Raw genomic sequence first — 14,348 nt, 5'->3', positions numbered from 1 at the left:
CTAAACCCTAGTGAAACAACAAAACCCAGAGCCCCAAATCTGGTGGCTATACAATATTGACTTCACAAGGTACTTAAACTGAAATTCTTACAAAGATTGTAGCAACCTTTTTGTTACAAATTTGGGTCTGCTCAGGTTCAGTGGTGTCAGTCACTCCCATAAGTGGGCTGAGCATCTTACTTTTATGGGAGTTAACTCACATTGCCCGATATCGACTTGTGCAGTCGTGAAACCTAGGGGTGCAATAATGAAACCCACTCATAATCTGGACCAGATATTTCTTCAATCTCTCTGAAAGTGAGACTGATGCAACACTGGATCAGTTGAGATTTGGTTCTAATCATTTAGCTGCTTTGTTCCACAGTAAGGCAAATGTACACAGCAATAGCTATGATCAAATTTGCTTAATTCAATTGAAACAATGGGGGGAGTTTTTCAGGGGGTCAGCAGGCATGATTGGTGGCAGGTCGGGTGGGTAAGGAACCCGCTGTCAACCCACCTCCACGCTAGTCTCCCAGATGTCAGGTCTGTCAGCGCTGAACAGACCCGACACCAAGTGGTGGGGGGAGGCAATTTAGATCATTAAGAGATTGTTAAGAGGCACTTAAATACTATTTTAAGCTTACCTTTCAATTTTACGAGTTCCTCCACGGGTTATATGCTACTCGGGGATCACTTCAGCTCAGCAGGTCAGGGGTTGTGTCAGCATTGAATTATCTGGTTACTTGACAGCTGCAAAAGTGGTATAAAAGCACCCATCTCACAGCTGTTCACTTTTCAAGCTCAGAAACTGTTGCTTATTGCATTTGGAAGACAGATTGAGCTTTATGCAGCTTGCAATTGTTTGGAGCCAACTCTCTATCCAGTGCCACCTCATTGGAACAACCTCTCTGACCATTGATAGATTTGTTTCTGTCATCCCAACTTCACCTGACATCTATTCCATCAGCATCGGTGACCTTGAAACTATCTCACTTTGGTCCTCAGAATCCCACCACGATCAGGCCCAACACCAGCAGCACCAGGCACACCAGTAGCACCAACAATAACAACAACAACAATCAACTGATGCTGCATAGGACACATAGGGAATCATCACCCGACCACATTGCTGCCCGGGACGCCAGGGATGGCCTCACCATGGCCACATTTACTTCACTTGATGCTGTAAACCCTGGCTGCCACATGATGTTCCAAGTTGGCACCACCCCACACCAGCACCATAAAGCATCCCTACAATGCCCAAGCCATTCCTTTCACACTCATCACCATTGCGGGGGTTACTGTTATGTCTCACCATTCACTGCAACTCATTAAGCCACTTCCAAAGGTGCACACAAATCTGTCCAAGAATGCAAAGTGTTGAAAATAAAGATTTCAATGTTTGACAGCACATTAACAGAAACTTCACATGAACATTGGCTAAAACACCCAAGTGCCTACCCTTGTGTGTTATTAGTTGGTATGATTGGACGAGGATGAGGGTGAGTGTAAGGGGTGGCTAGTGGCTAGTGAGATGGGGAAGTAATAATATGGACAGAGAGGGATGGGTGGAGGTGCAAGGTAAGTTGGTGTGAGTAAGGATGTGCAGGACTAGGGTAGGGAAGGCAAAGTGATGGGGATGTGATGAGTGGCACAGCAGGATGAGGTTGAGTGTGGCTTTGCAGTAACATTTCATGATCTACTGAGATAATTGAAAGGTTTGTGCCACTGCAGCCTGGTCCTCCTGACAACATCCCTGCTTGTGTCCTCCTGTGCAATGTGCAACCAGACTGCCTTAGTCTCCTGGGAAGTTCTCTTCTGCCCATAGGAAGGGAAAAGGACCTCCCTGCGTGCTGTGACTCCCCCCATAAGCATATGGAGGGTGTCATGGGAGAGCCTGGGTGCAGCCATGCACCTTTGTGCAGTGATTGTCAGTGTTTGCAGCACCTCAATGCTGTAGAACACTGACAGCAGAACTGTCAAAATGAATTTGCGCAAGGTCCCTTTAAGGAAACCGGCTGATGACGCGTCATCAAATGATGTCATCAGACCTGCTTCCTTCAATTGGTCGGGAAATGCGCTGGGCGGGCTTAACAAGCCCAATCAACATAAGATCACTCTACAGAGTGGGCTGGAGCCAGCAGTGGGGTCAGGACCCGCCATCAACCCCGGCCGCACCGGACCTGCCTCGGTAGGCAAAATCGCGGCCAACTTATCTCTGAGTGATCACATGAAAATAACGAACGTGCTACACTACTCCACCTCAGTGGGTGGTCTTACTTAACGAATAAGTTAAGTAATAATCTATAATCTATCCTACATTCCAACACAGAACCTCCGCTCCCTCCAGTCTCCTGCCTTTTGCAGCCTTTTATTCCCTGACTGCTTGTTTAGGCATGCTCTTGCAAAGGTCTCTCTCTCTCTCTGCCAAAATGTCTGTCTCTTTTCTACTCTCCCTCTCACAGACAGTCATTCCAATTACTCATGCAAGCTAACAAATCGCTTATTGTTTAGACTTTGGGAAAAACAACTTCCAATTAGTATATTCACCTCCTTTCATTTGACTTCTGATCCGCACCCCATGGGTCTATCCCGATAAATGAATCTCTTTGAAGAAAGCTTTAACTTAAAGCACATTTTAAAATATCTAAGTATTTTCTGTTTAAAAATAGTCAAGAAATCCTGAAATGTGACAACCCTATTACTTCATAAAACAGCAACAAACTTATTCTCTAAAATTATTGGAAACATAACTATTAATTTACTAACTTGAAAGTAGATGAATGTTGATATTGCAAGCCTTTCCAATAATCATTGTAACCTCTATAATATGACTTCTATAGCTCTCTGTTCACAATGTAATACTACACTGGAGGAAATAAGGGACAATTCTGCTTTGCCAAATCTATTCACAGTTGCTAATATTGATAACCTGATCACCTAATACCTTCTGCAAATAGTGTTGGAAAGTCCCTGGCTCAGTGAATTCTTATAGAACTTTTTTTTCTCAAAAAATCCCACTGGAAATTTTGCTGTAGAAATGATAAAAATCTCTGATAGGTCAGTAGCTCTAATAACACTAGGGGTGATGCAAAATTGATTGCAAAATATGGAAAACCCTGGGTATTTCAATTCAAGTGAGTCAGAATCAAATGCTGCCTTTCAAAGTTTTATACTGGGGGTCTGGTTCACCTCCAGAAACTGAGATTAAGACCAAATTAATGGGTTGAAAGTCTCCTCTATTTGCTTGCTGAAATTATTCAATATAAAATCAATTGTAGCTGTATGCTGGAACCCCTAATAATACTAGGATGTATAAGTTCTTACTCTAAGTTGGCAACTTTTCAGAATTCAAGGATTAATCCTTTTAGTTTTCTGAGAATGTCTGAGGACGGCCAGTTTTCCTGCATCTACTCATGATCTCCTCACATGTGAAATGGCATTCAACTGCTCTGTCATCTCTTTCCGGGCCGCATGGACAGTAGGCTTCATGATCCCAGTATACAGTAGGTACAAAGCCGCCTCTGGAGGTCTCCTGCTCCCACCCCCACACTTGGCAGGTATATGCACAACTGTGGAAAATTGGAAAATTTCCCCGTAGAAAATTTTGATCAGAAAGGTCACAAGGGTGGATGGTGGATGAAGTAAAAATAGCACACTTTTGCAAGTATACCATGACTTAGATGTAATGGTAGATTTTCTGAGTCCATACCCATTGAAAAGTACATCATCCATCATCAACACTTATTTGAAAATTGTGGGCAACATGGCCATGATTTTGTGATACATACTATACAAATGTCACAGTGGAAGGGTAGCTCACAGAGGAGAGGACTCAGATAATCTATCCTGTAGACTGAGACCCCACTATTCTAACAGAAAAGCACAGAGGTGCGTATGTAACTCTTAACATGACATATTCCCCCCATCGAGGCAATGTCAAAAAATGATTTATAATCCTGTAACTTATAGGAGATGTTTGTAGTTTTATTTTCCCTTCCTGTAGAGATCTGTCAGTTTAGGTCACCCCTTTCAACAGGAAGTTACTTTATTGGAATGACCTATGAGATTATCATCAAGTTTGATTGGAAAGCCCATAAACTAACATCTTTTCCAAGCTATCAATTGTGGGACATTTGGGTCAAATCAATTTAGTGCTGGCGAGGTTTGAGTACACGCTAAGCTGATACTGAATTTTCTTTGTGCAAGGGTCTCCCTATGTGCATCCAGAAAAGGTATAGATTTATGAGATTTCCAATGTAGCTGCTCACTGATGGTCCCATACAGATGTGTAAAGTAGCTTCCTGCTGAGGGGAAGATCCAAAATGATGTTTACAGGGAAGAAAAATACCAAAATTTTAATATATCCTACAAGTAGAAATGTTTTAGCCAGTATTTACATTACCTAGAATGGAGTTTTGGGGGGAATTTTAAGCTAACTTGCCAGGCAGGAAACCCACAGGGTCGGTGGAGTGCCAGTTTTACACCCTGTCCAATATTAGTCTCCTTTGACTTCAATGGAGTGTAAAATCAAACGGGGTGTAAAACTAATGTTGCACCCAATCCCATCTGTCTCCCAACGGATGGGTTGGGTTAAAATTGTCCCAAAATTTCATATTGAAAATATTTCTTCGCCTTTACTTAACTGTCCAATAGGGAAGTGTTAAACATTGACCTAGAACTCTACACTGTCCAGTATGAATCTTTTAGCAGTGTAATTCTCATGACATAAAACTACCTAATTTAACGTGGAAGGTGCATAACTGTATTTTTTGGTAAGCAGCTGTATTTAGGTAACATCACCCAAGAATTCCCTTGAAGCACACCAATTATCCAGCATTAGTGTATGTTTGGTCTGTAATGAATCTAAACTTGGACCTCAGGCAATTTGCATAACCCTAGGTAACATGCATTGTAACTGTTTGTGGATGTCTCATTTATTGAAAAAACACCCAAAACCATTTAGAATGCATAGCTATAACATGTCTCTTCTTTTAACACACACTGGCTCCAAAAGACATAACATTGCAGTGTAATACATACCGTACATTATCATTACATTGAGGGTCTACTATAGGTAATCATGCCCCTCAGTGAACTTTTAGTCAACATGATTAGCCTCCACAAAAGGATATAAGCCTTCAGAATGGATCACCTATTATTCTATACACATTAATTGTAATATTAACGTTCTGACAATGTGAGTGTAAGGAACTCTACATATAAATTAAATGAAACCAACCTGAGTGGGCTCATTAGACACAAGCATTTGATTGACAACCCATTGACTACTGAATAATGTATATCATACCCAACAACATAGAACATAGATTCTGCCACTTGTATTTGTGGAAAGGGCTTTCTAACATGGATTTCGTTTTTTGGAGTCCTTAAGAAATTCTGTCATAAAGACAAACGATGTAAAGTCTTTACAACAACAATTTACATTTATTTAGTGCTGCTCACATAACGAAACTTCTTAGAACTGCTTGCCCTGGGAACATTGAGAAAGGTACAATCAAAAATATAGGTTTTAAAAAGACTTGTGAAAGCATATAGAGGAAACAAAGCAAAGTAGTCTTGGAAGATTGTTTCAGAAGACCTGTGTTGTGGCTGAAAGTTTGTGCTCTCGTGGTGGAGTGGAAGAGGTAGGGGACAGGGAGAAATCAGAGTCAGAGGAATGGGTGGTTACGATATATGCTTGGAGAACATTACCCATATGGAGTAAGGTATGATTGTGATAGGATTTGAAAATTGGGGATGAAGATCAAATCATTTTGTTGGGGAACAAAACGATTGTGAAACTAGGCGAGGATTAGAATGATTCATGTGCAGCACTTTGCCTAGAAGAACATTCAAGCCACTCAGCTATGGATTAGCTGAAGCTTGTGAAGGTGGAGAGTTACTTGTGTTGTGAAACCCTCCAATTTATCATTCCACATCATTTGTTTTTGCTTTTATCACGGACTCTGTGACAAAGTCCACCTGATGTAAATGTCAAAGGATCTCTATAGCTAGAAAGCATAGTGACATTTCGTTTAATATATGCATGATCTACTATACACTGAGGACTCCTTAATCCAATCTGCTCCAAAACATTTAGATATTGTTGTTTATCTTGATTAGGAAACCAACCTATTGAACTTCTCCTCTGCCGTATATTCAACTGTACATCGATGAACCAAGAACTTACGTTATCTTGCTACTGGACACAAATACATTTTAAAAAGTTGTATTCCATCGTCATGTACGTTAAAAACAAACATTTAAGACATTATTTTAAACAGGCTTAAATAGGAAAAGAACAACATTTTACTACTGGGAAGCACCAATCAGAATGTGGACTGTTCTAGAGTCTATCAGCCTGGCGTTATTGCCTTCAACGTCGTTGCCCTATGTGAACTAAAATAAAACCTCTATTTATAACCTCTGCCGTTTAAAGTCAAATTTACACCAGGAAAATTTGAACTGTGGTTAAGGATTGTAACCATGCCTTTTAGAAAATATAAATTGAAAATACCATACAAAATGTATATAAAGGAGTCACTAAAGTTCAGGACGGTCGATGACCTACTGTAAGTTAGTAACAAACGAATCAAGAACCGAACGTACAATAGCCCCGAAAGGTGAAAGTTTCGAGTTCCCTTTCCCTTTTTTAAGCATCTCTTACGTAGCTCCAAGACGTCAATGGCCAGTTTCGTCGAGTTTGGGTAAGATTTCTCGAACTTGAGATGGGGAACTTCAAAGTGTGCTGTTCACATCCACATAAAGACAATGAAACATTACCTACCGCCCTCACAGCATCCAGATAACCAAATACCTTCTCAGCTTTGTTGGTCCACGTAGAAGAACTGAGACCTCGCTAGTCCTAACCAAGAGTCTGGTGAATTTATTGAGGGACTCGGATCTACCCGCTGAATAAATGTACTAATAAAGGGCAGTGATTGAGGGGATGACACCGTGGAAACAAATTCCTTTATTTGTAGTCATCAAAAACAAGTCAATTCAGTGATGGCATAATAGGTTACTGACCATCAGATGCCAGTTACCTACAGTCATCTGGCTGTTTTTAAATATTTTGGCATGTTTTAAAGTGTATGAATAAGAGGGTAAGGAGGTTCGAATCAGCATAAAGGTCAAAACCCAGCGATACTCGGTGATTATCGTTGGACGATCGTTTATGAAAGTCTACTTTTACCTCGCGCCTCCACGAAGCGCCTGGAGATATACGTGTACGTTAACGGTGTTGTTAAATGAAGTATTGAATGACATCGTCAGTTGTTATATTTAAGAAATCATTATTTCAAGTTGGGTGTTTGAAAAAAATTGAAACAACTTTTGAGAACGATGTTGGTCTTTTGATCAATGCCATATGAGCAAGATGTTTTCAGTGTAGTCAAGAATCGAAACCATCCGATTATAGGCTATAAATAATATACTTTAAAGGCTTGATTTAATATTAATAATGTAATAATTCTTAAGCGGTGTTCATGTTATTTAAACGTGAGAGATATTCGGCTACGAAGTTTTTAAAGTGTTGTTCCACACTTTCAGTAACAGTTCGTTACTTCCTAAGAATAAACATCACGGTTAGATCTTTGTGACCTTTAGGACTAATTGTAATTTTAAAGTCGAGGTAGACTTTTCATTTTGTTTCTCTCAATTTGCCGGAGTTTTCTATTGGAATGATAAAACCAGCGTGCCCCGGAATACCTGTTTCTACAGCGGGCTGTCAGGCTTCGATTTGTCTAACTCCATAGAGTTAGAATTATAATCTTTATTAGATACACTTTTTGTAAAAAAGAGTATCAATGTAAAAGAAAACCCGCGCAGTCAGCACGAATAAATCTATTGTTATTTGTGGTTCACAGAATGAGATACATATTTTCGAAAACAATGTTGTTGTCCTGAAAGCGTCTTGTCTATTTTAAACAAACAGCCTAAACGTCAAAGTTCAGCTCCTTTCTCATCAGATGCCTGCTATCTACGGTCATTTCGCTGTTCGGGGGCACATTTCCTCATTACTATGCCGTCCCTGGGTTTAATCAAACTGATATGGTCCTCTTATGGTGCGTGGAGCTCAGTTCCCTTGGATTGGGGCTGGTTGCATCATCACAAAGAAAGCTTCCCCGCTCTATATATAGAATGACGTCAGTTGACTGGGCTTGTAAATACCAGAGCTCACACTCACTATATAAAGGCAGTGATGCAACCTCGAGCGGTGTTCCGCAAGTTTTCGAAAAACTGGAGCGGCCGGGCTGCTGAGCACAGAAAGTGTCGCTTCTTTACTGGCTTTTATCCCCCCCGAGGGCTGAGCGAATCAACACAAGAGGTAGGTCCAGTCATTTAGCTCGAACCTTTCGGGTCTTTGAGCCTCTTTCTCCCGAGGCCAGTTCGAGCGAGCTGGGGGAAGCCTGTATTACATTTGATAAGTTGGAATGGTCACGCTTCTTTTCGCTGCCCAGTTCCAAAGATGGTAACCGTAAAACACCGAGCGCCGCCGATCCTCCTGTAACCCCAGCTCGCTCTGGGACAAGGACGGTTCATTCATCCTGGACCAGAGCGAGTTTACTACCTGGGATCCGCCACAACTCACGGGCTGCTGTAACTCGGGGGGGGGGGGGGGTGTAAGGAGGAGGCTGTTGTAAACATTGCTGTGATGCGTAAGATCTGTCTGAATCGCCACAACTTTTTAATTTTGCCGGTTGAGTTCATTGAATGAAACTGATCACGGTGACCCTTCGCTGTGACAGTTCACTCAGCGCCAGGTTGTCAGCGGGCTTTTCATTTGCTTTCACCCGATTAATAACAAGTCATCATTTTAAACCGGAGTCAGCGGCTTCAGGCCGCCGAGTTGTTATTGTGCGGATTATTGTGAGCAGATCCCCCCCAGTACAAAGTAACCAGCGGCCCCAGATCTGCTTAGTCAGAGCAGCGAGCAGCGGCGTCACTGGTCAGATGACACGGAGGAGTTTCCTGGAAAAAAAGCTGAAGTTTCCCAATCGCTGTCTTGCTGCAGTTAGTTCCAAAGTTCACAAGTTGCAGTACCTGCATTTGCACACATGATGGAAACACTGAGAATATCAGATCTGATGTTATCTGAAGGCGTTAGACGTGCACGGGGTTAAAGAATTGACGCCTTCTTGTCCCAGTTGTTGGTTATGTTCCATTTTTTCACTTAGCTTGTTACCGGAGTGGTTTTGAGTGTGTTCGTTTTGTATCAGAGCCAGTGACATTAAACTGTCAGAACAGAGTTATACTGCAGGCTCTATATTGCCGCTGTAATCAGCAGTCATTAAAGTGGAATTTGTTATAAAGGGAAACTTGTATACCTTTGACCCTGACTTTGCAATGGACCCCTGAATTCCTTGACCACGGGGAGCAGCAGCAATATCAACAGGGTAGTTTCATGAAATATATTGGTCTCCCTACAAGATCCTCACCTCCCTCGCCCAGGTCCTTTTGAATCCATATAGTACAGAGTCTTCCTCATTTAAGATAAATACTCCCCTTTGATCAAATAAAGTCCCCTGAAATACATTTGTAATAGCTCTCAGGCAGTGGTGTAGTGGCAAATGTAGAAGTGGATATACTGTACATCATGTGTGGAATTTCCTTTCCATAGAGGTTACAAAGCTGAGACAGCGTGAGAATACATCCTAGAGATGCTTTCCTCATTTTCTGCTCAAATTCAGTTGTGACACTGCACCTGAGTTACTTTACAGACTTTGCATCAATACAAAACTGAAACTGCTTTGTATCAGCACAGTGCATTGCATAACTGGCCTATATAGTTTTAATTCTGTATATGACAGGACTTGGAATTCTGAGTGAATGCAGAACTCACAGCTGCCATGGAAAACAAGAATAGTGGTGTACCTGTACCAAGTTATCCCATCCATGTAACTGAGTCTCTTCACAAAGATGGGGCTGGTGACTTTGGTTAGCTGATAGATACTGAATTCTGATTTGATTATCTGTGAGCACTCCCAACATTTAGGGTTAATGTTGCCTCTGGACCGATTGTGTTTTTTCACACAATCAGTAGTCCTGGGTATTGTCATTGGAAACTCCCAGTGGTGACACCATATGTGTTTGTGCTATGGAGAATTTAACAGATAGTCCAAAAGTTTCCATGCCAAAGCCATGGTGCATAAAGAGAGCAACTATAAGGGAAAGACATTCACTAAAGAAAGGAACATTAATAACATTTCTGAATGTTTGAGTTCAGATATGAATGGCTCAAATAATTAATTTAAGTGATTTGAAGATGAGATCCCAGTGGGAAAGGGAAATGGAGGTTTCACTTTGAATGGTGAATGGGCTGGAATGCTAAGGAACAATTTTGCTTTTGCTTAAGAACCAGAAGAATGTTCCACAGTGTTCCAGAGACCACTTTCCATTTCTGCTGGTAATGCTCCACATCCTCTGAATCAGACACCAATATTTCTAAGTAGAGATTTGGTGATTGTGTCTTACTGTTTCTTGTTTTTTAGACAAGAGGCAGAGAGCTTCCACCATGACAACAGTAACAGTGGTATTAGTAGGATGAATAACTGGAGCATTCTGTGTACTTCACAAGGCAAAACTGGACTTTAAACTGAATTCGGCATTACTTTCTAGTGTGTAGACAGTTAAATACTGAAAACAATAACAATAGTTTTATAGTTTTCTAACTTTCCTACCCCACTTAATTTACAGTACTTTGTAATGTCACTTATCCATTGTGGTATTGTACATGTATAAATCTGTTTGTGATGTCGTATACATTTATAAATATGAAATAATCATGCACGATACCGTAATGGAAAAGTAACATTACAAAGTACTTTGATAACATACCTGTATCCCATAATTGTTAAGCCCACACTCTTGGTATAATAAATCATTTTGTGCTTAATATCCGACAAAATAGTATCTGGTTTATATTTGGAATACTATTTGAATTTTATTTCTGTTGGATTTAATGTCACACCAAAGTTTGAAAATTTGAATGTAGAAACGAATGCTTGTAAAAATTGTAAAACTTCAATAGAAACATGGAAAAATAGGAGCAGGAGTAGGCCATTCGGCCCTTCGAGCCTGCTCCGCCATTCAGTATGATCATGGCTGATCCTCTATCTCAATACCATATTCCTGCTCTCTCCCCATACCCCTTGATGCCTTTTGTGTCTAGAAATCTATCTATCTCCTTCTTAAATATATTCAGTGACTTGGCCTCCACAGCCTTCTGTGGTCGAGAATCCCACAGGTTCACCACCCTCTGAGTGAAGAAATTTCTCCTTATCTCAGTCCTAAATGTCCTACCCCGTATCCTGAGACTGTGACCCCTCGTTCTAGTGACCCCGCATTCTAATTGTATATATTGAGACCAGTAAATGTATTTTCCAAGCGATTTTTGCAGGTGAATGATAACTTGCATCTTGCAAAGATGTTATCGATGCCACTGATGATATTTTCAGTGCATCTATTCAAGTACAACCAAAGTCTTCCCATACAATCTTTTGATGGCTATGGCATCCCTTTAATTGTAGTCTTGTATTTCCTCACTATCATCTGGTACTTGTTGAAGATAAATGGGCCAATAATACTTGAATGATCACATTGGCTGGGCTATCTGAGAATCTCTGAGACGCTACTGTGCCTTTGGTATTGCAGAATAATTACATCACATATTTCAGAGAAAGTTATAAACAAGGGATTTTCTTGTGCCAGTTATAGGGGAATATTGTAAAGTAAACGCCTAGGGAACCAAGAGCCTAATATAATATGCAAAATACAATGAAACCTGTTTTAAAGATCACCAGAATAGAAAAAAATATATAGCCATAATAATCATCTAATGGCATTATCAATAAGGCATTCATTCTAAATAACAACAGAAAATGCTGGAAAAACTCAGCAGGTCAGGCAACATCCGTGGAGAGAAATTTGAGTTGACGTTTCGGGTTGGACCCTTCTTCAAAACTGAAAAGAAAAGAAACTAGATCGGAGGCAGGGCTGCGATCAGACAAAAGAATAAAAGAAACAAAAGAAGTAAAAGAGATTAGAAGCTAGACGAGATAGTAATAGGCTGGGATTAGGTGTAAAGTGTACTGGCAGGGCAAGAGATAGCTGCCAGGTGTGAGAGAGAAACAAAAGGAAAGGGGGGGGGGGGGGAAAGGAGTGGAACAATTACAAGAGAAAATGAAATGGGGGCCGAGGTTATGATCTGAAATTATTGAACTCGATATTGAGTCCGGAAGGCTGCAGACTGCCTAATCGGAAGATGAGGTGCTGTTCCTCGAGTTTACGTTGAGCTTCCGTGGAACAATACAAGAGGCCAAGGACGGTGAGGTCCGAGTGGGAATGGAGCGGTGAATTAAAATGACAGGCGACCGGAAGCTCGGGGTCACCCTTACGGACTGAACGGAGGTGTTCCGCAAAGCGGTCACCCAATCTGCGTTTGGTCTCCCCAATGTAGAGGAGACCGCATCGTGAGCAGCGAATACAGTATACTAGATTGCGAGAAGTACAAGTAAATCGCTGTTTCACCTGGAAGGGGTGTTTGGGGCCCTGGACAGTGGGAAGGGGGGAGGTATAGGGGCAGGTGTTACATCTCCTCCGCTTGCACGGGAAGGTGCCAGGCGAAGAGGAAGGGCTGTTTGGGGTGATAGAGGAGTGGACTAGGGTGTCTCGGAGGGAGCGGTCCCTGCGAAATGCTGAAAGGGGAGGGGAGGGGAAGATACGTTTGGTGGTGGGATCACTTTGGAGGTAGCGGAAATGCCAGAGGATGATCCGTTGAATGTGGAGGCTGGTGGGGTGAAAGGTGAGGACAAGGGGAACCCTATCGTGGTTCCGGGAGGGAGGGGCAGGGGTGAGGGCAGAAGTGCGGGAGATAGAACTTCTTTTGTTTCTTTTATTCTTTTGTCCGATCGCAGCCCTGCCTCCGATCTAGTTTCTTTTCTTTTCAGTTTTGAAGAAGGGTCCAACCCGAAACGTCAACTCAAATTTCTCTCCACGGATGTTGCCTGACCTGCTGAGTTTTTCCAGCATTTTCTGTTGTTATTTCGGATTTCCAACATCTGCAGTATTTTGCTATCGTACTGGCATTCATTCTAGTTTGAATCTCCATTATGGGACTATTTGCATACAAAAATCACAAAGCTGGTTGTTCTAGTGCATTATTGTTGGAGTGGGGCTCTCAACAAAGTTGATCTTAGGGTAAGTTTCCTTTAAGTTAAATATGATCTTAAAAGGGATTAATATTAGTGCCTCTGCTACTACCAACATTTTACATTGCTGATGTGTTCAGACAGGAAATTCCACAAAATGTAGTCATTAACTTTTTATGAGTAAAAGTGGGAGGGGAAAAACACAATCTGCTGAGTCATTGTTAATTAGTAACACTGAATTTGAAAGTGAAAAATGAACTTTATGATAGTAATTTAAATTAGCTAGTTACAGTGCCTTATTTTCCTCTTTTGGGATTTGGTGAAACCTGCTGTATACCTGCCAAACATGTTCCACAAATTAAAGTTTATATTTCACTTGTGATTAAGTTTAAAAACTGTCACAGCCACATCACCCTCACTGCCAAAGTTTCTCCTGACAGCTTGTGCCGAAGGGGTGCTGGTGGTGTGCGTGTGTGTGTGATAGATGAAAATGAGAGAAGGAATGTGATTACTGCAGCCACCTGGAATATTTGTGATGCTACAATAAGCCTATGGCATTAAAATAAAAATAAAATCCACAAATACTGGAAATCGGAAGAAAAATTAAATAATGCACAGAAGGTCATTCAGTATCTCAGGGAGATATATAGGTTAGCATTTTAGATTGTACCCTTCATGAGAACACTTACCACTTTTTGCCTGAAACTGACCTGCCCTGCCTCTTGACTTTGCACTTGAGGAAATATGCTGTTTGCTTGTGCTGGCTTGCCCTGCCAGACATGCAGTCTTATGCAAAGGTTTAAAACAGCATTGAACGTTGCAGTATAGATTCAGATAAGACAAAATATAGAGGGAAAAAAATAGAGTATAACATAGCTACATTTTTTTTAAATGCAGAAAGAAACTAAATGGGAAATTTACCATGGAAGATCACATGGACAAAGAGAATGCAGGAAAAACATAAGTAGGAGGTCTAGAATTTTTTTTGGAGACAAGAGGCAGTTCAGTGATATGGTCTGAGCATTTTCATAATGCTTTTAATGAACTAGTGCTGAGATTTGAGTTTTATAAATAAGGTCATAATACATATGAATTAGGAGCAGGAGTAGGCCATATGGCTCTTTGAGCCCACTCCGCCATTCAATAAGATTATGGCTAATCTTCGACCTCAACACTTTCCCGTCCGATCCCCATATCCCTTGATTTCTCTAG

The 14,348-nt window shown here is 41.2% G+C and overlaps 1 protein-coding gene across 1 annotated transcript in view; it reads left to right on the top strand.

Annotated features, from left to right (window-relative positions):
- Positions 1 to 8,176: 8,176 nt before the first annotated feature.
- The window catches only part of atf3 (activating transcription factor 3), a 30,488-nt gene continuing 24,316 nt past the window's right edge, over positions 8,177 to 14,348 (top strand). Inside the window, exon 1 of the mRNA XM_085981261.1 lies at positions 8,177 to 8,314. The gene's annotated coding sequence lies outside the window, so the exon portion shown is untranslated. The remainder of the gene's footprint in view (positions 8,315 to 14,348) is intronic.

Source organism: Somniosus microcephalus, chromosome 3 (assembly GCF_052327205.1).
Source record: "Somniosus microcephalus isolate GS21.2 chromosome 3, FLI_Smic_1.0, whole genome shotgun sequence".
In the NCBI taxonomy this organism is placed as follows: Eukaryota; Metazoa; Chordata; class Chondrichthyes; order Squaliformes; family Somniosidae; genus Somniosus; species Somniosus microcephalus.
The sequence above is the reverse complement of the archived record's forward strand: the minus strand, read 5'-3'. Positions and strand labels throughout refer to the sequence as shown.